Below are 23,279 nucleotides of genomic sequence, written 5' to 3'. Positions count from 1 at the left end.
TTTCATGCATGAAGTGTCTTGTAATTAATGTGAAGAACCTGTGCCTTAACCATCTTAGGATCCTCAGACTAATTTTGCTTGTTATTTTGGACTCCTTCATTTTGCATGTCTTGATGATGGCTGTGGTCTTACTGATTATGGCAACTATGTCCTCTGCTAGCCTTGTTATTGAGCAGCATTGAGATGAGTAACATCATCATGTAATCTTTCTTTGTGATGGCACTGTGTCATTCTCAACATACTAGCATTGGATCGACTCAGTAAGACTCAAGTTCAGCCCTGCAGGGCCGTAATAGATATACAGGCCCAGGTTGATAACTAAAAGCTAATTATCGCTGCTGAAGCAGTTCTGATTGACATTTTTCTGTTTCATTTTAGTTAAATTGCTTGTTAAGATCTGTAAACGATGATGTCCCATGCCAGGGGTCCATGACCTTGTCCCATTGAAGGAGCATCAAGTAGTTTTTAAACCAACAATTGTTTAGTAGCAAGTAAGGAGACAAGATTTATGGTGCAAAGTGGCAAGTGTTTATTAAAGGATTAGTGCTCATAGTGCATCAAAATCCGGGATTCAGGCTTAATAAATAAATACATAAATAAACAAGTAAATTTCATTAAAATACAAGAGCTTCCTAAAACCAGACAGTCGCAAAGAAAGAGAAATCATATAAAATCAGTGTTTTAAAATAAAACAATGAATTCTCCAGACCCCCTTAGAAGCATAATCAGTACTGACCCGGAGCATCACACACAGTTTGGCCTCCTCCCAGGAGATCGCGTGAAACCCCCAGGTAATGTTCCCTTGGCCACTGTTGCCCCAAAAGCATCAGCCTCACCCAGCTTCCCACCATAATTCAACTTCCCTTTGGTCACCGTTGCCTCAGCCCCGCACCCAGCAGCAGCTCCTCATGACCTTGCACACAATTTTGCCATCAGAACTCTCCTCTGGATTGCTCATTTTGCTCGCCAGCCTTATCCTGCCTCCTGAAATCGCTCCAAAGATCTGGACCTGCGCTCTCTTTCTTTCTTTCTTTCTTTTTCTTTCTTTCTTCATTCTACAGGACCCATGCAGATCCAACTCCATCCTGTTCCTGCTCTTGTTCTCTTTTCCATCCCTTACTTAGCCCATCTCTATATATCGCGTGCCGACAACCTGAGCTGACACTCTGCATGCGCCATGCCGCTAAACAGTAATCGCTTCATTAAGGAGTGTGCACATGCCTGCCAGCGCCTGTCAACTGGTGAGCTCAGTAAAAATTCTAAAAGCACAAATAAATGAAGTCCACTAAAACCCCCTGTTAGAAATGTCCCAACACACAAACCCTGTCACTCTTAAAGTTGCTGCAATCTCTGCTTTCAATGGCATTTTTTTCTTAACCTGCTGCCGATAAATAATGAGATTCAAATGACAATGGGCCCTACAGTTCACCATCTATATAGTTCCCATTTACACCTGTGCATGTCCATCATGAAGGCTTCATTTTAATAATGTATTTGGAACAAATGAGTGAAGGACTGAGAAACGCTAATCTGCTCCATACCTCAGATCATTAAGCTCATATCCTCGGAAAAGAAAAATCTGCAATATAAGAATGACCTGACCTGGCAGAATGAAAACACTAGCAAGCCATAAAATTAAACAACAGGTTGCATTATCAAAAAAAAAAAAATGAATTAAGCAACTGGGCTGAATCCAACACCTGGAATACTGTGACCCTGCAGGAGTAACTTCAGGACCCCTACTTACTATGTCTCTTTTCTCGATCTCCTTAGGAAGACAACAGGCACTTTCACAAAGAATTTAGTGTTAAGACTTTTCTGCTCTGTTTTCTTGGCTTAATTTTGAGCTTTTGTGCACTGGGTTTTGTCTTTTATCCATTTAGTCCTTCTTTCATGATTTGATCTTTTGCTCTTCTCTAGACCAAGACTTTGCCAATTCCACACTTAGTTCTTTCATCTCCTGATCATTCAAAAATACCTTATAGCACTATCTGTCTCTCAGAGAGTCCACAGCAACTACCGCACATTGTACAAAAAAATATACTGTCTATAAAACAGTGTTAATAGAAAAAAATCCAGCACTTAACCACTTCCATCAACCGGCCGACTGTCATAAAGATAAAGACAATTAAAGCGTCAGTGCTCACGGAGTTACATTTAGATCCACTGCCTTTCCCCAGGAGTCTCAAGTGTCCTCATTAGTGTTGAATCGGTACTAAAATTTTGACTTTGGTGTTGAGTAGTAGTAAAACATTCAGAAAACCAATATGGATGCATTCAGGAAAACCTTTGCTGTGTATGCTCCATCAAAATAAGTATCAGTTAATAACATGGTGTTTTGCACATTCATAGCAACGTATCCACAGGCAGAGGTTGGACAGTACTGTGTGTACGACTCATTTAATGAGACACAAACAGACCAAAGTGCTCAGAAACAGTATAATACAACAGATTTCATTAACGTTTGTGGAGTACATTGCCATTCTGGATTGACATCATAATATCAAGTTGAACAAATTCAGACTTGACAGACCATCTCCAAGTTTACGAGCTGCAAATCCTACTGGGAACTCTAAAATTCACACTTTAAATGGAACACAGCATAACTACCAGGACCAAAACAGCACTGAAGCAAATAACGGGTTACTCTTTGAGGTGCCACAGGGCCTCAAACCCCAGACACGAATGCACTGACACAACTCCAAGTTTTAACACACAAATTTGTTTTCAACAGAATACCTCAGCATAGCAATGCAATTCTCTCTTCTTCTTTCTTTTCTCCATTGTTTTATATTGGTAGAGTAATATATATATTGCTCTATTTTCCCTATTGTATTATTAATATGTAGCCTTAGAATGCCTAATCTCTCACACTGTATATAACTGATCCCCACCTTCCCTTCTATATCTATAACCTCAGGCAATTAGATGTAGTAAAAAGACAAGCAGGAGTTAAGTTACACATAACATTATGTATTACTGGTAATATTCATAAATAATAACAAAATGCAAAGTACAATTGAATACTGGCAACCATACAACCTGATAAAATGGTGATGTGTAACTCAGGTGGCACACAGACTTGCAGTTACTTAAAATGTCTCTAGTTAAGGCATCGTTGGTGCTCAGCTTTCTTCAGAACAGGCCTCAAGCCTGTCTCAATATGGCTGAAGCTGTGCTCTTCATTGTGCTATTCTTGTCAGTTCATGGTGTGATGGTCTTCATCAGTTGTTAACAAGAGAAAGATACTTCTACATCATCACAGGTTAGCAAGAGAGATGCTTTTTTCATCATATGTTGGTTAGTAAGAGAGAGAGAATGTGTTTGAGCAAGCAAATTTATAGGTTTTCTGTCCAACCCCTACAGCCAATAGACATCATGTTACTTAAAGGCCTCCGAGACAAGCCAATTCCAAACAGCCATATCTCAGACCATTGGGGGGAAATAGTACATCTTTCACCTGCAAACACCCCAAGACCATATGTTAAACTAACCTGGCTTTGTGTGCGGGTGTTGAATAACTTTAGCAAAGAAATACTCATCAATCTGGTTTAAGACACATCCCCCAAATCCTGTCGTAAAATTACAAAGAAACTTACTCGTAAGTGGGGTGGTGTGCAAACACGAATTCCTCTCACCAATTTAACACTAAATTACATTGCTTTTCCTAAATTATAAACAAAAACATACATAACATTCATCTGTCTCCTTTCCCGGCTCCGACTCGCCCAGGATGAGACAGTATGGTTCCTTTATTGAAGAAGGAGAACACTTCCTGTGCCAGGGCATTGTCTTTTGGAAGCACTTCCAGGTCACATGGAAGTCCCATAAAGTTGGGACTGCAACTCCCTGTAGCATCCCCTGACAACACTTAAATACACCCACAGACATAGAATTACTAGACGCCGCATGACCAGCAGCATCGTACGTCAACGTTGCCGCCGTATTGCAAGTGGCACTGCTGTGGAGTGAAGTAATGGATGAAGATGCCTGACGCATGTTCTGCCTGGGATTGTGCAAACTGTTGTACTCTCCAAACCAGATCCCGGGGGATTACATTTCATAGGTAAGGCTGAACAATTGTTTTGGTTATATTAGAAAATCCCATTTTATAATCTTAGCACTCAAGGTCACCTTAAAATAAAATTAAACAACATCAGTAAAATTAAATCAAGAGAATGATAAATCAAAAAGCAATAATTAGCAAACACACAAAGATAACTGGCAGTAACAGTGCAAATTTTACAATTGGTATGCCAGTTTGAAAAGATACGTTTTAAGGGCAGTTTTAAAATGTGTTTTTGAATCGAGCTGACGGATATGAGAGGGAAGAGAATCCCCGAGTTGAGGAGCACCAGGAGAGACACTCGAGCTCCCATAGCGCTGAGTCTGATGTGTGGTACAGAAAGTCGAGCTGCAGATGATGATCTGAGTGAGCGAAAGGAGTGCAAGTCTGGAGGAGATCAGTGAGGTTGTGGGGACCTTTAAATGTTCAGAGCGGTATTGTCTATTGTATTCTGTAGTTAACAGGAATCCAATGAAGTTGAGAGAGAGTAGGTGTGATATGTTCAGTGGATTTAGAACAGCAGGTTATTATCCTGGCAGCAGAATTTTGTAGAAGTTGTAAGCGATGGATACGTTTTTGTGGGATGCCAGATAGAATAGCATTACGGTAATCTATACGTGAAGTGACGAGGGCATTAATCAATACTTCAGTACTATGTTCTGTAAGAAGAGGACGAAGTCTAGAAATGTTTCGGAGATGGAAGAAGGCAGTCCGAGAAATGTTACTTATGTGGGAGGAATTATTTAATAATAATAATAATTATTATTATTATTATTTAATAATTGCCATTATTAGTGTATAAATGGATATAAATAATTGCATGTAAACGATTCACCAAAATCTCTTGTATGTAAATGATACAGTTTTAAACGTTATTTGTTTTTCATCAGAAAACCCGGTTTTCACGTCTACCTGTATTAGTTTAAATGGCACTTTTGCCACTCGCAATATGGTGGACGCGCTGACGTATCGTGTCGATTGGGCAACACAGTGAATGCGGCGTCTATCTATACAGTATATGTCTATGCATACACCTACAGAGTTGCCCCACTGGACTACAGTTCCCAGCATAACCTGCAGGTATCCGAATGGATACTGAAGCCCATGGATGTTGCCATCTAGTGGGTTGGAGGAGTAAACAGCCTTAATATGGAGCATTCACTGATCTCTCTGTTCTGCTGGCCTCCCAATTAGTTAATGAAATACAGCCAATCCTGACAGGGGCGCCAGCCCATGCACGCTGTTTATTACACTTCCCGTAACCCCATCCTAACATCATCCACAAAAACTGGTCACACACTGGCTAGCCTAACCAAGCATGTGTTGCACCGCATAAAAATGTGTCTCCCGACTTTACTGCTAGCTACAGTTTCCATTTTAATTCTCCGATGCATTGAAATTTGCTTTCCCCGCAGAATCCACAGCGTATTGAAGAAAAGAAGAGTGAGGGTATGGTGGTTTGTCCACAGCCAAGTCAAAAGCGCGTCGAATGGGAGGAGATGGTTTAGGGGGACTGCCCCACACTGAGGTTATATTGATACTGCTGCATTTTTATTTTAAACAGTTTTCAAAACGAACATGATCTCTGTCTACACTGGAGCTTCTGTATAATTTTCAAAAGGATCCTTGTCCATACTGAGACGCCTGAAAATGCATATGACATAGACTTTTCACCTACACTAGGAACATACATGCTGGTGGCAAACTCTGCAAAGGGACTGCTGTGACGATGCAGGTTCACTGCACACTCCCATCTGCTGTTCGGGAGTCCTTGAACCCGTCACCGTCGGTAATGTCACCGATGAGCACAGCAGTGAGGCAACAATGGAGCAAGGGGATGGTGTACAAAAGTGCCAAGTGCTTTTATTTAAAAACAGTTGAACAAAGCAGTGCCCAAATAAATAGTGCAGTGCTTTCCAATAATTAAGTGAACAATCCATAAAACAAACGTGGAGGTTTAAAAATCAATAAACAGAAAAATAATAATCCTTTAAAAGACGATGAGGTTAAAACGCTGGAAGTAATCTCTTTAAAACACAAAGCCCAGTGTGTTCATCTAACTGGTGACGCCTGCTTCTCCCTATCCAGGCTTTGCAACAGGGGGAGCCATTCTACCTGTAGCTGACCTTCTTTTCACTTCAGAACTGGTCTGGAGGCCTCCTGATCCCTGGCTTCAGTCACTCACTCAAACCAGACCAGGACTTGGCTTCAACTGTCCTAGGTGTTGGATAAACACCTCGCTAGGGCCCACAGTCCAACTGCACATGAGCCTGCTCTCGCTCGCTCGCTCTCACTCTCTCATATCGGCTTTCTCCTCGCTGTTGCCTCGCTTCCTCCCAGCAACCTCCGTCTATTCCTTTCTTTTCTTTTTCTCCCCTTAACCGCCTCGCGCTTCTATTTAATTAAGAGGACGTGGCAGTCGTGGCCAATCAGTAGCCTCGAGAATAATCACGGACGTGGACGATTTCTCACCTGTGCACTAGGCGAGAAACGCCCACACCACGAATCATCCCGGGACCCTCTTCAGCCACACAACCACCACGCCCCCTCGCTAAGCAAGCCGCGAGCGCGGTGACTATTTACTTAAAACTGGCCTTTGACGAGAGCTGTGAACCCGCTATACCACAACTGCATAGTGAAAAATTCCGAGCCCTGTAAAACTCAGATTACCATGTGCTTTTATCTGCTTTCATATCAGCTCATGCAGGACTCTGACAGCAAAAAGAAAGAAATTCTTTGATTATAAGCAGTCCACAGCAATCCGAGGTCATCCTGTACTAAATAACATATGCAAAACTATCTCAATGGAGAAACATGCAAAACTAAATACAGTCGACCCTTGACATACGACCGGCCTGACATGTGAACAACTTGATTTACGACCATAATTTTCATTTTGATTTACGACCAACATCTTGCGTTACGACCCGAATGCGTTCACGTGTATCCGCTTGTGCGATTGTAAACAAACAGCCGAGAGCGTTCGTAAGCGTCAGTCGGAGTCCAGATACATGTGTTGTGGACGTAATTTCGGTCAGTGCAGTGACTTACCTATATATATAATTCACTAAGACCATGGCAAGCAAGACGCATAATTGCTAAAGAAGGAAGAGAAGGTAACGAAGGTAAAAGCGATTGTTAAGGGATGTTAGCTAGCGGGCTGGCACGGCACATGATGATGTCATCAGGCTGAGTCAGCACCGGCTTGCTTTGGAGTGTATTATTACAGCAGTTCACAACACGGCCAGCTTTGAACTGAGTTGCTCGACTACTGTTATTATTAACTTGAGAAACAGCGTTCACAATCGAAACGAAGAAGGAAATTGTGCAGAAATTTGAGAGTGGCGTTCGTGACCGATCTCGCTAATATGTACAGCATGTCGAAATCCACCATCTCGACAATTTTACAAAGAAAAGATTTGCATAAGGAGGCTCCTTCTAAACAATAACCACCTTCCGTTTCATTATCCTCCTCCTCCTCCCTTCCTGCAGCCCAAAGATGTCAAATTAAATGGTGAGTACAGTATGAAATTGTTGTTTCTGGTAGGCCAGGCACTTTTTATAACTTTTTGGTTAGTACATTAGAAAAAGTATTGGTGTTATGGTAAATTATGCATATTATACAACCCTTTTTTATTATGAAAAGGTTAAGTAAGTGTTGCTGTGGGAGGTTCGGAGCGCGTTATGGGTATTTCCATTATTTCTTATGGGAAAAATAGTCTTGATTTACAACCAACTTGAGTTACAACGAGCCCTCACGAACGAATTGAGTTCGTAAGTCAAGGGTCCACTGTGCATAAATATGTGTGTGAGTGTGTGTATGTCTGTATCATCGCTTTACTGCAGTGTGCTTCTGTGTTTCCCTCTGTCCTGTTACAGTATATTGTGAGCTCAGCTTAATTCTCCACCCAACCACTTTATTAAAAGCCTTGTTATTAATTTTGCTTCGAAATGCGCTCCTCCTTATTGAACACATTAAGTAATTAAAGTTGATTAGTTATTCATAATCTGATTTTCACAGTGCTCTGAACTTTTCACTACAATGGAGACGTCGACAGCCACGGGATTTAACACAGAACTGTAGAGACCGGTAAATAATTTGCCTTTTATACATTAATACAGCATTCAGACTTGACGAAATGTATTTCAATGCGTACAGGTAAGCAGCACAGTAAGCACAATGGAAAGCAATTCTTCTATGCCCACTATGTTGGAAAATGCTTTTCCTTTTTGTCAATCTAGTGCCACAGTCTCTTCACCTCAAAAGTTTGTCTGTCAGTTCCTTCTCTCTATCCCTTTTTTACACACCTTTTGCTGCCAGTCTTCTGCCAGGCTGAATGTTTAATAACTGTGAGATGAAAGTTGATGAAAACCTTTATCGTTTTCTTGTGCCACAGTAACAAAGGCTGTCTGTGATGCATCAATGGCAAACATTTGTGACCTGTACTTTAAGAAACACTGCTTTAGTGTGGGGAAGGTGTGTCCCCAATGGAGTCTACAATGCATCGGAAAGCAGAAGAACAAAGAGCTGAGCAAAAGGTCTTTCAGAACTACTGTTTAGTTCTGGGCCTGAAATTCCCAAAACACTGGTAGCATACCGTTTTAGAAATTGAGTTTTTAGTACTTTTTCAATACTGGTAGCCCCCTTTACATTAACGGCGAGTGTGTGGAGAGGGTCCATACCTTCCGGTTTCTCAGCGTCCGTATCTCCTGGACAGACAACATCACAGTAGTCATCAAGAAGGCTCAAAAGAAAGGGTCCTCAGAAAGCACAACCTGAACTCCATCCTGCTACTGACCTTCTACCGCTCGTCCATCGAGAGCCTGCTGACATACTGTATCACAGTATGGTACGGCAGCTGCATCATGGCAGACAGGGAGAGGCTTCAGAGAGTAGTAAAGGCAGTACAGAAGATCATCAGCTGCCCTCTCCCCTCCCTGATGGACATTTACACCTCCTGCTGCCTCAGCAGAGCAAAAAACATCATCAAGGACAGCTCTCACCCTGGCTCTGATCTGTTTGACCTGTTGCCCTCAGGGAGACACTACAGGTGCATCACAACAAGGACAGACAGACTCAAGAACAGATTTTTCCCAAAATCCATAACCATTCTAAACTCACATATGCACTGACTAAATAGTCTGACCCACCAACCCCTGGACTTCCTTCTATCCATCAACTGTGCAATATCCAATATCTAAATGGTACTGATAATAACTGTGCAATATCTGTATACTGTACAATATCATTACTCTCAAGGTCCAACAACTTCTACTCACTGCACCTGATCATCATCATTGTGGAATATTTAAATAATGTGCAATAACCCAATAGTGCAATAGTTATAGTTATTTATTCTTTCCACACGTATATAGCGTCACATAATTTTTTTTGCAACTTTTTGCACCATTTGTTTATTTGTTTGTAGTGTTCTACATACAGTATACTGTATGTCTGCACTGGAGGAGCTGCTTTTAATCTCATTGTACTGTACATGTGTATAGTGACAATAAAGGCATTCTATTCTATCTATTCTACCACTCATCCCTAATCCTAGTAGGAGTGAAAAAACCATTGCATTGGCTTTCTGGGTTTATCGACCCACAAGTGTTCCATTGTAGGATCTATTTAAAAGAATTGACTCTACAGTTTGCAAAATAAAATAACTTTGAAAGCATCCACTAACTTAATTACTGCTAATGACTACCAGGCAAATATTATGATCAATAAATTATTTTAAAATGTAAAATCCATATACTCAACAACCAAATGCAGGTGTGGAAAGGCATGGAGCTACCCAAATTATTTAGACTAGTATGTGCGTTTTTGTTTTTCCAAAAACTTAAAAAATACTATCTTGGAAGAAAATAAAAATTCATCGTAGGAATTAAATGCTGCCGTCACCCAGAATTAAATCTACAGACAACTCGAAATCTCTGCAAAATATGAGGCAGTCCGAAAAGTCATCCATCTACCAGGCAAGATATAGACAATCAATAAGGACACATTAGACTGGAGGGCTATGAAATCATTCAGACACTTATCACAGCAGCTTTGGGAATAACACTCTTTAGCATGAAATGAAACCAGCTGAACACCAGAGATCTGCCATCGAGGCAGAGGACAAATTCTACCCGCAACACCGTAATCTCATGAGGGCATTACTCCAGCAAAGTCATTCTTATGAATCTGGCATATATAAGAGAAGACTTGTATCACTTAAAAAAATATCATAAACCAAAACAATTGCCAGGATGTAAAAATAAGGCAGAAGACAAAACTTATATGATCCTCAAGTAAGCAGAGCTTAGCCAGGGTGTGCAAAACTTTAAAACAGACACGAGTCTACAGATCTAAATAAGTGCCAGCTTGCTGTGATCTTCACCAGGCTAAAGAAGGTATAGAAAATGGCAAAACAGATGACTTACCTGAACATGGCACAATGTGGTCCTGGGCGTCAGAGGCATTAATTATAGACATTGTGAAGGACAGCCGGGTCCCATGCCCAGCAGGGACGCCCCTGCTACTTATGTTCCGGGGGAGCCGCCATGGGCAGTCCAATACCTCCCCCGGGACGCTTGGTGGCAGCCTCCCTGGCTGACGGTGACTCCCCAGCCGCCCATAGAGCTCCATGGGAGATGGAGTCCTCCACAGCTTGGTTGGGGCCCGGCGTGGCCGCTAGGGGGAGCTGCCTGCTTCCCACAGCCCTGCTGGACGAGTTTTCAGCCCCACCCGGAAATGCAATTAGGACCAGGTGGTTAATCACCTGGAACGCTTCCGGGTGGGCTATAAAAGGGCCCAGCCTCCACCACTCGGTGAGCCAGAGTTGGGAGGAAGGAGACGAAGCTTGTCTGGGAGGAGTGGTGGAGCGAGGTGAAGAATTGTGGTTTGTTTTGTTTTGTGCTTTGGGACTGTGTGGCACAGGGAAGACGTGTCACACAGCTGAAGAAAAAATAAAGCCTGTGTGTTTTTGTACACGTGCCTCTGCGTGGTCTGTGCCGGGTCGGGCGCTATATAGCGCCTTTTAAAACATTAACAAGCCAGCTCAAGTTAGGACATGCTACTATAACACAGTAACCATTAAAGACAGCGTTTCCACTGCTTCACCTTCCAAATCTCAACGCACTGGAGGAAGAAGTGAAGGAAAGAATGAAACCAGGCAGGCAGTGGAGTGTAGTAGTTAAGGCTTGGGACTTCACATCCTGGCACAGTGTGACCATGAGCAAGTTACCCTAATGGCAAAAAGAAATGAAATGCAACCAATTGGATCTCAAACGTTGTATATGTCGCCTGGGATAAAGGTGTAAGTCAAATAATGAGTAATAACAACAAAACAAAACTGAGGGCCATTATGAACAATGCTGAACATTGTCTCTCTGAGGACTTTCAGCCAACGACTTATTCAGCAGAAGTGTGTCAAGAAACGCTATGGGGGCTCCTTTATACCAACAGCAATATACCTGTATAATGCCTCACTGGGACTGCCAAGTCAGAAGGTTGTTTTCATTTTAGTTTTTCTTTATTTGAAACCATTCTGGTGTATATTTATTTATCTCATGTCATTTTCTAACCTGCTTAACAAAGGCTAGGGTCATAGAGGTGGGGGTCTCGAGCATATTCCAGTTAGCATAGGGTGCACAAAACAACCAATAGATAAGAAAGGAGCTAAATGTCAGTTAAATAGATAGATATGAAATACTGTATTTATCTATCTATCTATTAAAGAGTGCCTTTCACATTATCTATCTATGTGTCTATCTATCTATCCATCATATAGCACCCTTCCTATCTATCTCTGTCAATGGTGATAAAATTCTGACGGTGACTAGCCATCTTGCTCTCAACTGAAACTCTCCACATGCACTACAAAGAAGTATCCCATGTGTTACTTGATAGTGTGCTTCACATAGTGCTTCACATAGTAAACTCATCGTTACATACGGGAGTCTTCCCAGACTGTCTTAAGGCTGCTGTTGTTAAACCCCTGCACAATAAAAATAATCTTGATTCTTCTTTTTTTGAAAATTTTAAACTTTTTCTAACCTGCCTTTCTTAACTAAAATCCTAAAAAAAGCTGTCATTACACAGCTAAATGATCACTTCAATAAATATACTATCTATATATATAAAATTCTTTTTGCGTTTGAAATGGAAATTACGTATGACCACGCGAAACAGAAATTATTATAATACAGGAACTAATCATTTTGTTTGTGGACGCCATTTTTATATTGTCTTTACGAATTGTTATTATTAGTGTGAGAGTTATTTTACTGATATTGAAAAGAAGTAAACACAAACACACCGATCTATCCCATAGAAGTGCGCCCCGCGTCGCCCTCTCCCAGCCCTCCTCTCTGGACTCCAGTGCTGAGCCGTTTGCCACCAGGCGCGCTCTGACAGAGAAGTTTTATTTATTCGTCTACGTGACTGTTGCTGAAACTGTCACATTATAACTTTTTTTTAATTGGCAGTACTTGATAGTACAGTGATCCCTCGCGCTTCGACTTTCGTGGCTTCACTCCATCGCGGATTTTAAATGTAAGCATATCTAAATATATATCACGGATTTTTCGCGGGTTCGCGGATTTCTGCTGACAGTGGGTCTTTTAATTTATGGTACATGCTTCCTCAGTTTGTTTGCCCAGTTGATTTCATACAAAGGACGCTATTGGCGGATGGCTGAGAAGCTACCCAATCAGAGCACGTATTACGTATTAAATAAAACTCCTCAATGATATGCAATATGCTTCCCGCGTGGTGCTTGATTGTTTGCTTTTCTCTGTCTCTCTCACTCTCTCTGACATTCTCTGCGCCTGACAGAGGGGGTGTGAGCAGAGGGGCTGTCTGCACAGAGGCTGTGCTCCTCTAAAAAATGCAGCTTTATCGCGGTCCTTCGGCATACTTAAAAGCCCAAAAGCACGTATTGATTTTTTGATTGTTTGCTTTTCTCTCTCTCTCTCTCTCTGACATTCTCTGCTCCTGACACGCATTCCTTTGAAGAGAAGATATGTTTGCATTCTTTTAATTGTGAGAAAGAATTGTCATCTCTGTCTTGTCATGGAGCACAGTTTAAACTTTTGACTAAAGGGTGTTATTTCATGTCTAGAGGGCTCTAATAATGTTAACAGTGTGGGAGAGTTTATAAGGGCTTAAAATATATAAAAATAACCACACAAACATATGGTTTCTACTTCGCGGATTTTCATCTATCACAGGGGGTTCTGGAACGCAAACCCCACGATCGTGGAGGGATTAGGAGCTGGTGGTGGATTTTAGGAGGCCCAGGCCCCTCATGGACCCTGTGATCATCAGAGGTGACTGTGCAGAGGGTGCAGACCTTTAAATATCTGGGAGTGCAGCTGGATGACAAATTGGACTGGACTGCCAATACTGATGCTCTATGTAAGAAAGGTCAGAGCCGACTATACTTTCTGAGAAGGTTGGCATCCTTCAACATCTGCAGTAAGATGCTGCAGATGTTCTACCAGACGGTTGTGGCGAGTGCCCTCTTCTACGCGGTGGTGTGCTGGGGTGGCAGCATAAAGATGAAAGACGCCTCACGCCTGGACAAACTTGTTAAGAAGGCAGGCTCTATTGTAGGAGTAAAGTTGGACAGTTTAACATCTGTGGCAGAGCGACGGGCATTAAGCAAACTCCTGTCAATCATGAAGAATCCACTGCATCCACTGAACAGTGTCATCTCCAGACAGAGGAGTAGCTTCAGTGACAGACTGAGGAGATCATTCCTCCCCTACACTATGCGACTCTTTAATTCCACCCGGGGGAGTAAATGCTAACATTAATTTTATTTTTATTTTTTTCATTTTTTCATTTTCATTTTTATTACTATTTAATTTAATATTGTTTTTTTGTATCAGTATACTGCTGCTGGATTATGTGAATTTCCCCTTGGGATTAATAAAGTATCTATCTATCTATCTATCTATCTATTACTGTATAAGAGATGAGGAAAACAGCTTTGCGTCTTTCTACTTTTTAACTGCGCCGAGCTGTAAACAATATGAAGACGACACCACCTTTCACGGCAAGGAGTCGTGAGAACAAAGTGGACGCTGGGAGGCGCGGAATGTCGGGCTGCTTTGCCGGGTCATGAGCGTCATAGTTTCGGGTGGCGTCCCCTCTTCTCGCACTGTTTGTTGCGAATGAGTGTGATCGGCGCCATCGAAGCAAAACTCTCTTTGTAAATTGCGCTGCATGACTACTTACTGTCCTTTAAGGTGAGTTCAGGTCTCTAAAACCCTGCAACATTTAAGGTTGCTTTTGTGATGAATTCTTTTAAGAACATGGAGGGTTTACATCTAAGAAGATGTACCGACCTCTTCATGTTAAGTTTTGGACTTGGGAATTGTTTGGACCTTCTGCCCGTTAAGCAAGGAAGGGCCGTGTCCACATTTCTCAGAATAATTTTTCTCTTAAATCACAGGCACGTAGTGCAAGGTTGTCAGGCAGAAATTTGCAGGATCGCATAGAAAATGTAATTTCTATATCACAGTGGTCGTGTAGCGCCTTTCATAAGGGATCTGCTACTGACAGATGATCCAAATACATTTAAGCTGCTGTTAGTAGTACTTACCTGTTGTGTTATAGCACCTTTAAAATTTACTTTACCAGAAAGCACTCCAGTACTGCTCAATGTATCTTTACTTTTTACATGTTAATGTTTTGCTGTTTAATAATTTATATACTACATTTGATTTTGTTTCCCTTCCACTCAGTGAGCGAAGCCACTGGGTAATCAGCTAGTTCTTGATAAGTTTCAGTCGGGTTTTAGTGCACATCAGAGCACAGAAACTGCACTCGTTAAAGTAGTCAATGACTTGCGGGTAAATGCAGACAGAGGCCGTTTATCTGTTCTAATCCTCTTAAATCTGAGTGCTGCATTTGACACCATTGATCATAATATTCTTAGAAATCACCTTAGTCAATGGGTGGGCCTCTCTGGCAGGGTCTTAAATTGGTTTGAATCCTACCTGGTAGGCAGAAAATTCTTTGTTAGTGGTGGTAATTATACTTTGAAGACCCCTGATATTCTATATGGTGTTCCAAAAGGGTCTATCCTGGGTCCGCTGCTGTTTTCGATCTCCATGCTTCCATGGGGTCAGGTTATCTCAAGGCTTAACATGATCTACCACAGCTATTCTGATGACACACAACTATATTTATCAATAGCGCCTGATGACCCCAACTCTCTTGGCTCACTGACCCCCAATGTCTTACTTATGTTTCTGAATGGATGAGTAGTAATTTTCTCAAACTAAATAAATCACTAAATCTTAGTAATTGGCAAAAATGGATATAGTGAGGGTATTGGAAATAAACTTGATGCATTAGGATTAAAAGTCAAAACTGAGGTAAAGAATTTAGGGGTAACTACTGACTCTGACCTTAATTTTAAATCGCACATTAATCAGATCACTAGGACAGCATTTTTTCACTTAAGAAATATAACAAAAGTTATATAGATCCCTTCTAACTTTGCAAGATGATGAAAAATTAGTTTTAGTCGACTAGATTACTGTAACGCACTCCTCTCAGGACTACCCAGAAAAGGCATCAATCAGTTGCAACGAGTGCAGAATGCAGCTGCCAGAATCTTAACTAGGAAAAGAAAATCTGAGCACATCTCTCTAGTTCTGATGTCACTACACTGGTTACCTGTGTCATTCAGAATTGACTTTAAAATACTGCTTATGGTTTACAAAGCCTTAAATAATCCCGCTCCATTTTATATTTTGGAATGTCTTTCACCTAACACTCCAAATCGTAACCTTAGGTCTTCTTAGGGTCTGCTTATAATTCCAAGAGCAAAACTTAAAAGAAGTGGTGAGGCGGCCTTCGGCTGTTATTTAACTAAAATCTGGAATAGCTTGCCAAAAAGAATTTGCCAGGCTAATAACACTGGAGCTCTTAAAAAAACTACTAAAAACACATTACGTTAACATGGCATACTCATTGCTACATTTTAGTGTGTCCTTGTTAAGCTTGTGGTGGTCGGCTGGTGGCTGTGCGCAGCCGTGACGCCTGGACGGACCAGGGGCCTCATGTATAAACGGTGCATACGCACAGAAATGTTGCGTAAGAACTTTTCCACGTTCAAATCGCGATGTATAAAACCTACACTTGGCGTAAAGCCACGCACTTTTCCACGGTACCTCATGCCTTGTCGTACGCAAGTTCTCTGCTCGGTTTTGCAGACTGGCGGCACCCAGCGTCAAAGCAGTGCTACTGTTCCTGTGTGGTTACTCATTATTTTCCTGACGCGGCTTTATAAATACACAGAAACTAACCGCATATTGTTTATTAGTGTAATGCATCTGATTGTAATTAACTTGTAACAATATAATGGTCCAGGGAATAGCCATAGTATTCCAAATACCATAACTGCTTTAGTGTTGTTACTCTCACTTCTTCTTCTTCTTCTTCTTTCAGCTCCTCCCGTTAGGAGTTGCCACAGCAGATCATCTTTTTCCATATTACTCTCACAGCACGACTCGGAGTATTTATATCACTGTATCTGAGTGTGAATCACAGCAGCAGCTGATCGGAAAGAGAATTATCAGTATACAGCTTTAAGGACACGCTGTCTCAGCCACTGCAAAACGTTTTAAAGCCTTTCCTGTGCGGACCTCGCGGTTCAGAAACAGTTTCATCCCAAGAACTTTAAATGCACTCAATCAATTGCTCCTTGTAGAACTGTTGGTACTTATAAGTACAATCACCTCACTGTAAACTTGCACTACAGTTATAATATTACACAACCTGAGCCACTTTATAAAGCGTTTATTTACATATGATGACAATATCATTTTTAAGATGAAATGCAGCAAAATATGTTTATTATATTATACAGGTAAAACTTTAACTTCATTTAAATAATCTATATTCTTCACTGGGACTGGCGTGAAGGATAGAATAATTAAACATGTACTACGAAGATATTTCAATGTTCCTTAAACTTTTTAAAGAATCAGTGCTCTAAGTTTACAGATGGCTTAACATCTATTACAGAGCTGATTGTGTGGCAATCGGTTACTTGGAGAAAAAAAAGCCAGAGCTGCATGGGCGGCCACGCCAATATATATTGAATATAAAACAGAAAGAGAAAATAACGGCACAGCTAAAAATGCAGCGGCAAATTTCGACAAAAGATAAATGCTTGTGTCATGAGCACGAGGCGGCTAAGCAGTGTCTGCAACGGACGTGGCCATCCGCCATGCATAAGCTACCTCACTGACATTGGCGGGCGAAGGAGCCACCGATTCTTTTTCTGCCCAGTGCCACCACAAACCTAGAGCCGCCCCTGAGTACTGCTGCAATAAATAATTTCATCGATGGTCGTGCACAATCGCTGCGCTGTAAAACCCATGTTTAATAACGTGCTTTAACTCTTAATGATATCACGTATACATCTCAGTATTTTAGTTATTCAGAGAGATGTAATATCACGAATGTAATGGATTCTGTGTACAGTCGGAGGAAGAGAGCCGGTTTAAGAAGCCAGTAGTGATTCACACACATAGAGCACATAGAAGATCAAATACAAAACAAAGCATTTAAAGTGCTACTTTAATTACGATGTGATTTGAGAAACTGGTTAAGTAAATGATTTTAAGATGACGTTTATGATGTTCTACTTTAATGACAAAATAAACTACGTGATTAAAGTGGAAATGTCGAGATTGAAGTTGACATTTCGTGCTTTTTCCCCACTGTGCCTTTTTTTTCTCTGTACCCTAAAAAGCTTTCATATGACACTCAGACAGTGGGCTACAACTCGCCTTTTCACGGTGACTGATATCTGAGCTTTCAAGTTTCTCCAACACGCTATGTCACTCGATCAACTTCATTTTGTTGATTATACCACGGTTTATTTGAACAAATAGTATGTTTTTCCTTTGTCTCCACTTGGTATTCGCTGAAATTCTTATATTTTCCCCGTGCTTTTCCCATTGTCTTTTCACAGAAGGCTGCGCTTAAGGGCGATTTATATCGATTTGCATATTCAAATAGGCATAATTCTGGGAGGATTTGGGGCGTTACATAATGCGCGTGCACGAGCGTTAGTTTTCACGCTGATCGGGATTTATGTAGCGGAAGAACATGGAATTTGGAGTACGCACAGATTCCTGCATCTGGATGTTTCTGTGCGTAAGCACATTTCGGCTTTTGTGCTTACGCCATGTTATAGTGCGAGTTCTACGCACGGCATTATACATGAGGCCCCTGGGCAGTACGTGGTGTTAGAAATGTCTCGTTAAAGAGCAAATCCCAGCAACGGCTTCAACATACATATTGAGGCACCAGCATAGATGCCAGCAGTGTCTGATAAGGCTGAAACCACTTTAAGATGGGAACACAAAAATCAGTGATCTGCCCTAGAGTTGTCAACAATAGCTACAGGTCAGGAGGGATTGGGTATTGTCCACACAAAGGGGTCATATGTCCTCCATCCATCCATTTTCCAACCCGTTGAATCCGAACACAGGGTCATGGGGGTCTGCTGGAGCCAATGCCAGGCAGGGCGTCAACCCACTGCAGGACACACACACCCACACCCATACACCAAGCACACACTAGGGACAATTTAGAATCGCCAATCCACCTAACCTGCATGTCTTTGAGGCGTAATTCTGGGAGGAGTTGGGGCTTTACATAAAGCGCGTGCACAAGCGTTAGTTTTCACGCTGATCAGGATTTATATAGCAGAAGAACGTGGAAGTTGGAGTACGCACAGATTCCTGCATCTGGATTTTTCTGTGCGTAAGCACATTTCGGCTTTTGTGCTTACGCCATGTTATAGTGCGAGTTCTACGCACGGTGTTATACATGAGGCCCCAGGAGAGGGACTGTGCCTCCCCTGGATCACGAGAGGACAACTGCCCTGGTTGGTATGGTGGTAAGGGTTCATGGCCACCACCAGGGGGCACCCGGACGAGTGAGGAGCCTTGGACTTCAGCACTTTCGCCACACCCGGAGGTGCTGGCGGAAGAAATACCAGGGACACCCGGAATGCTTCCGGGTGCTTATGCGGCACCAGGAAGTGCCACAGGAAGCTCATCAGGGGGCACCTGGAGTACGTCCAGGAGGAAATAAAAGGGGCCACCTCCCTCCAGTCATCAGCTGGAGTTGGGAGGAAGAGGACAAAGCTCAGAGGAGAGGAGTGGAGGCAGTGAAGAAAGGCTGTAATGTTGAGAGGCCCGGACTTGGGGTGTTTGGTGGAAGGACACTGGGTTGTGTGTGTGCGGGACTTGGAACTGTAAATATTCAAAATAAATGTGTGGGTTTTGAACTGTTGGTGTCTGCCTGTCTGTGCTTGGGATGGTCTTCACAAGCTGTATGAGCTTTGAATTATCATTTTCATCAAGACTCTGCAATCCGTACTAACCCCTACTATTCTCTGCTGTTCCTTTTCTGTTTTTTTGTAGTAGTAATCTGCGCCCCCACCACCTGATCAAAGCACCGTGCAGTCTCTACATTGCAGGCCAGAGGTCCACATTGCCACCATCATCAAATTATTTTACGTGAAGCCTGATTTAGATCATTTATGTTAGGTAGAATGCTTAATGGGAGCTGGGTGGTCTTGTGGCCTTGGAACCCCTGCAGATTTTGTTTTAATAGAAATAGAAAAGTAAGACTATGGCTGACACTTTCCAAACTACTCATGATTTGAACAGGTGTTTTGAACAAGCTGTAAACATTGCAGTCGAGATGAATGAGACTTAAGAGACTGACCACACAGATAGTCAGAAGAGGGCAGATATCAGCACTTCAAGCTGCCTTAGTAACAACACACAGTCCAATTCTGTGGCGTCCCATAGCGCCGACATCTACACGAACATAGTGTAAGCAGGAGTTCATATCAGGAAATTCTAATAAAGTTAATTGAGAGATTGTTTAAGGGAGGAGAATTTTGGTGGGTGGAGTTGGGATTTAGAGAGAAAAAACAGAGAAGTTTTTGGTGTAGCTCAGTGCGGTATCTCCACAGTTGTGTTCTTAAAGAAATAAATATAACGGGCAAATAGTCCACAAAACTGGGGTGACCATCGAAGACTCAGTCGGGTACGCTACCGAGGTCGCCTGCAAGACAAGAAGAACCAACGCCGAATTCTGGTAAGGAGAGTAGCGGACTCTTAATAGCCACTCTTACAGTAGACTGCAGAAGATAAGAAGTACCTTGCTGCACAAAACCCAACAAGGAATAATCTTTCCATGCTTTTATTTTATTTCATAAAAATATGCTACCACAAAATGCTCAGTTACAGATCACCTTTTTGCCACAAAGCCACACAGTCCTTTAGAAATATTTGATTGATGTTCGTTAACCACACCATCACTAGGTTGATGTCCCATAACATTCACTGAAATACACAAATGAACAAAGGAGGAAGGTGAAGTTTACCTAATGTAAAGTTTGGGATTTTTTTTTCGACTTCAATCCCGTATCTGACTAATTTTTGACATATGTAATGTTCATAGTGTGTGAGTATGTGTGGGCGACACCCTGAGGCACATGGGGGTCTAATTCTGCTTGGACAAAACAGCCAAAAAATACCAAAGTTCAAAAATAAACTTATGAGCGCGTGTGAGAAAATTTGCTATCACCATCCACTCATTTCCTATCTCGCCTACCAATGTCTACCCTGGCAGGACTGGGCACCAGACTAGAGAGTGCGCTAGTCCATCACATGGCATACACCCACACTCACTAAACCAGCTTAGCATTTCCAGGCTAACACACGCATCACTCATACATGACGAAAAACACGTGGAGAACGAGCAAACTCAGAGAAGGACTGGGCCAGGAGTCAAAGCCAGGACTCTAAACACGAAGACAGGACCACTAACAGCTCCTCCACCACGCCATTACGTACTCCATATCTATTAAACAGTTAGCAGCAGGAGCCTCCGGCAAGCCCGTGCATTAAAGAGACAAGCAATATTATCAATCAGTCTTTTGTATCAGCTGAAAATGATCGTGACGTACTCTGCAAAAACGCCATCAAAGAATATTACATGAAGGCAAACACTCGGGGCGAACGGCATCATTCACAACAAATATTCTGATTCAGGATGACCCCGTGAAAGAAGAGGTTGTGGGAAGCTGAAGAGAAACGCAGCGTAAAGTGCCAAAAGCAGCCAATGAAGTTCCGTTACAAATTCTGTTGTGATGCTGACAAGACTTGGCAACCGAAAGATTAGAAGGAATTCTGATAAGAAAATAACACATAGCTGGTCTTCCTTACGCCAGGCACTGTACACTGTTTCCCACTGGCAACAAAAAAAATAGTAGAGGAAACATCTGCTTCTGTCATTTTTTTTTCTTTTTACTCTAGACATTCTGCACTTAGCTGATTTACTGGATCAACTATCTGTCATTGTTTTTATTTTGCGCAATATGAAAGTTATAAAAGCGCCAAAGTGAAAAAATATCAACAAAGATTTTTTTTTCTCATAACAGAGGCTCGAGCAGTTCCCAAAGCGGAGACGCAAGTCTCCTCCCGGCGGCTCCAGCCGATTGTGGTGTTAGCCGGCATTGCGCTTGTAGAGAACTCCGGGCGCCTGTGGGAGTCACCGATGCAGAAATGATGCGCCCCACAATGTCTGATCAAGCAGCCCGAAAAGACGCAGAGGCGACTGCGAGTAAACAAAACGACACTCTCCAGTCGCACAGTATACAAATTAAAAACGATCAACGAAAGAAAGAAAGAAAGAAAGAAAGAAAGAAAGAAAGAAAGAAAGAAAGAAAGAAAGAAAGAAACTTCAAAAATCGCCGAAGCTCATCTTCACCAAAACTTTGAAACTGTCCAAGCAAGGAAAATCTAAAGACCGGGATCGCCTGTGAAACCCGAGTGCGTCACAGACAATACGGGTGCATTATGAGTACAACAAGTTGCAGGGTACGAATGAACTGATGCAGGCTGCTAGTAAAAAAGATGATCTGTGGAGAAAACATACACAATTATCGCAGCAACCAAGCGACAGAATTTGGGCAGTCCCATAGCAACGAGCCGATACATAAAACTGCACTCTTAGAAGAAACTGTTCCTACGCTCATTTCACGGCGTGACAGCGCTTTGATCGGCGACCGGACTCGCATTTTCATTTATTAACATGTATGCGTGTGTGTGCATGTAACACATGGTGACAACCGCACTTAACACACTTTCGCAGTGATTAAGGGTTCAGGGTTCGTTATAATAAATCGTCATTGCTTTGATCGTGCAAATCATGACAAGTTTCAAGAATAAAGGTTCAAATCAACATGCGCAACGTACATTAACAAGAAGCATAACAAAAAGTTGAGAAGCGCTTACGCACCAAAACAGCGGCTACGAAGTCACTCACCAGCGGGCGCCTGCAGCGCGACGTTCTCTTCCTCGTTCGGGAGCGCGCAAGCTGGTTGCGGACACGCGCGAAGCGGCCGACAGAGCCGTCGGCGGTTGCTGATTGGCTGAGCAGCAACAGTAAGCGAGCTCCGCTATTTCTTCTGTACAATTAAAGTGTTTTCTTAAATGGCAGAGAACGCGTTAGCAGGTGGGCGTTTATTTTCCACACCTGCTTCTGTCTGGAGCAGCGCCAGGGAACGAGAGTGGAAGGAGACGCCTTGAAGCCTGTGAAGTAAATCCGATGGGCGTCGGACTTTGCGGGGCAACTCTTGCTTTCTTTCGGCGTTTTTGGTCGAGTCTTGTTCCCCATCTCAGTTTTAAAAGTTGCGTTTTCGGGTAGCCTCGTCTGTCAATCAAAATTTGTAAAAGCAAGTGCTGAGACGGAAAAAGATAACCTGATAAAAAAAAAAAGTTAAGTGGAATTCAGCACAAAAATAGCAGGCGCTAAAATGGAACACTGAACAGAAAACAGGGGCAATCGTTTCGGTTGGGCACTCATCTGGGCTTGATGTGATGACAGTGGCAGCCAAAAAGTATTCGTGATGTGTGCTAATGTTCATTGGTAAATTTCAACTCTATACAATCAGTGTCCATTGTCTGCTAGACTGGATCTTTTCACGCAATTGCACAACACTTCATCATGAAAGAGGTGTGCAGACTGTGTCTGCGGTGTGAATGAGAGCAACAGTGGAGCACCACAAGGAACAGTCCCGTCTCCGTCAGTTTGTACACCTCAGACTTAAATATAACACCAGATCATGTCACCTGCACCCAGGGTCTCAGATGACTCCACACATAGGCT

The 23,279-nt window shown here is 42.3% G+C and overlaps 1 protein-coding gene across 3 annotated transcripts in view; it reads right to left on the bottom strand.

Annotated features, from left to right (window-relative positions):
* ston2 (stonin 2) overlaps window positions 1-22,526 on the bottom strand; it is a 317,978-nt gene extending 295,452 nt beyond the window's left edge. Inside the window, exon 1 of one of the 3 annotated variants that reach the window (XM_039741323.1) lies at window positions 22,410-22,526. The gene's annotated coding sequence lies outside the window, so the exon portion shown is untranslated. The remainder of the gene's footprint in view (window positions 1-22,409) is intronic. The other 2 variants (XM_039741321.1, XM_039741322.1) reach the window with 2 other exon arrangements.
* Window positions 22,527-23,279: the final 753 nt, after the last annotated feature.

The sequence above is a fragment of the Polypterus senegalus genome, chromosome 18, assembly GCF_016835505.1.
Source record: "Polypterus senegalus isolate Bchr_013 chromosome 18, ASM1683550v1, whole genome shotgun sequence".
Classification (NCBI taxonomy): domain Eukaryota; kingdom Metazoa; phylum Chordata; class Cladistia; order Polypteriformes; family Polypteridae; genus Polypterus; species Polypterus senegalus.
This window is presented reverse-complemented; position numbering and strand designations above follow the sequence as displayed.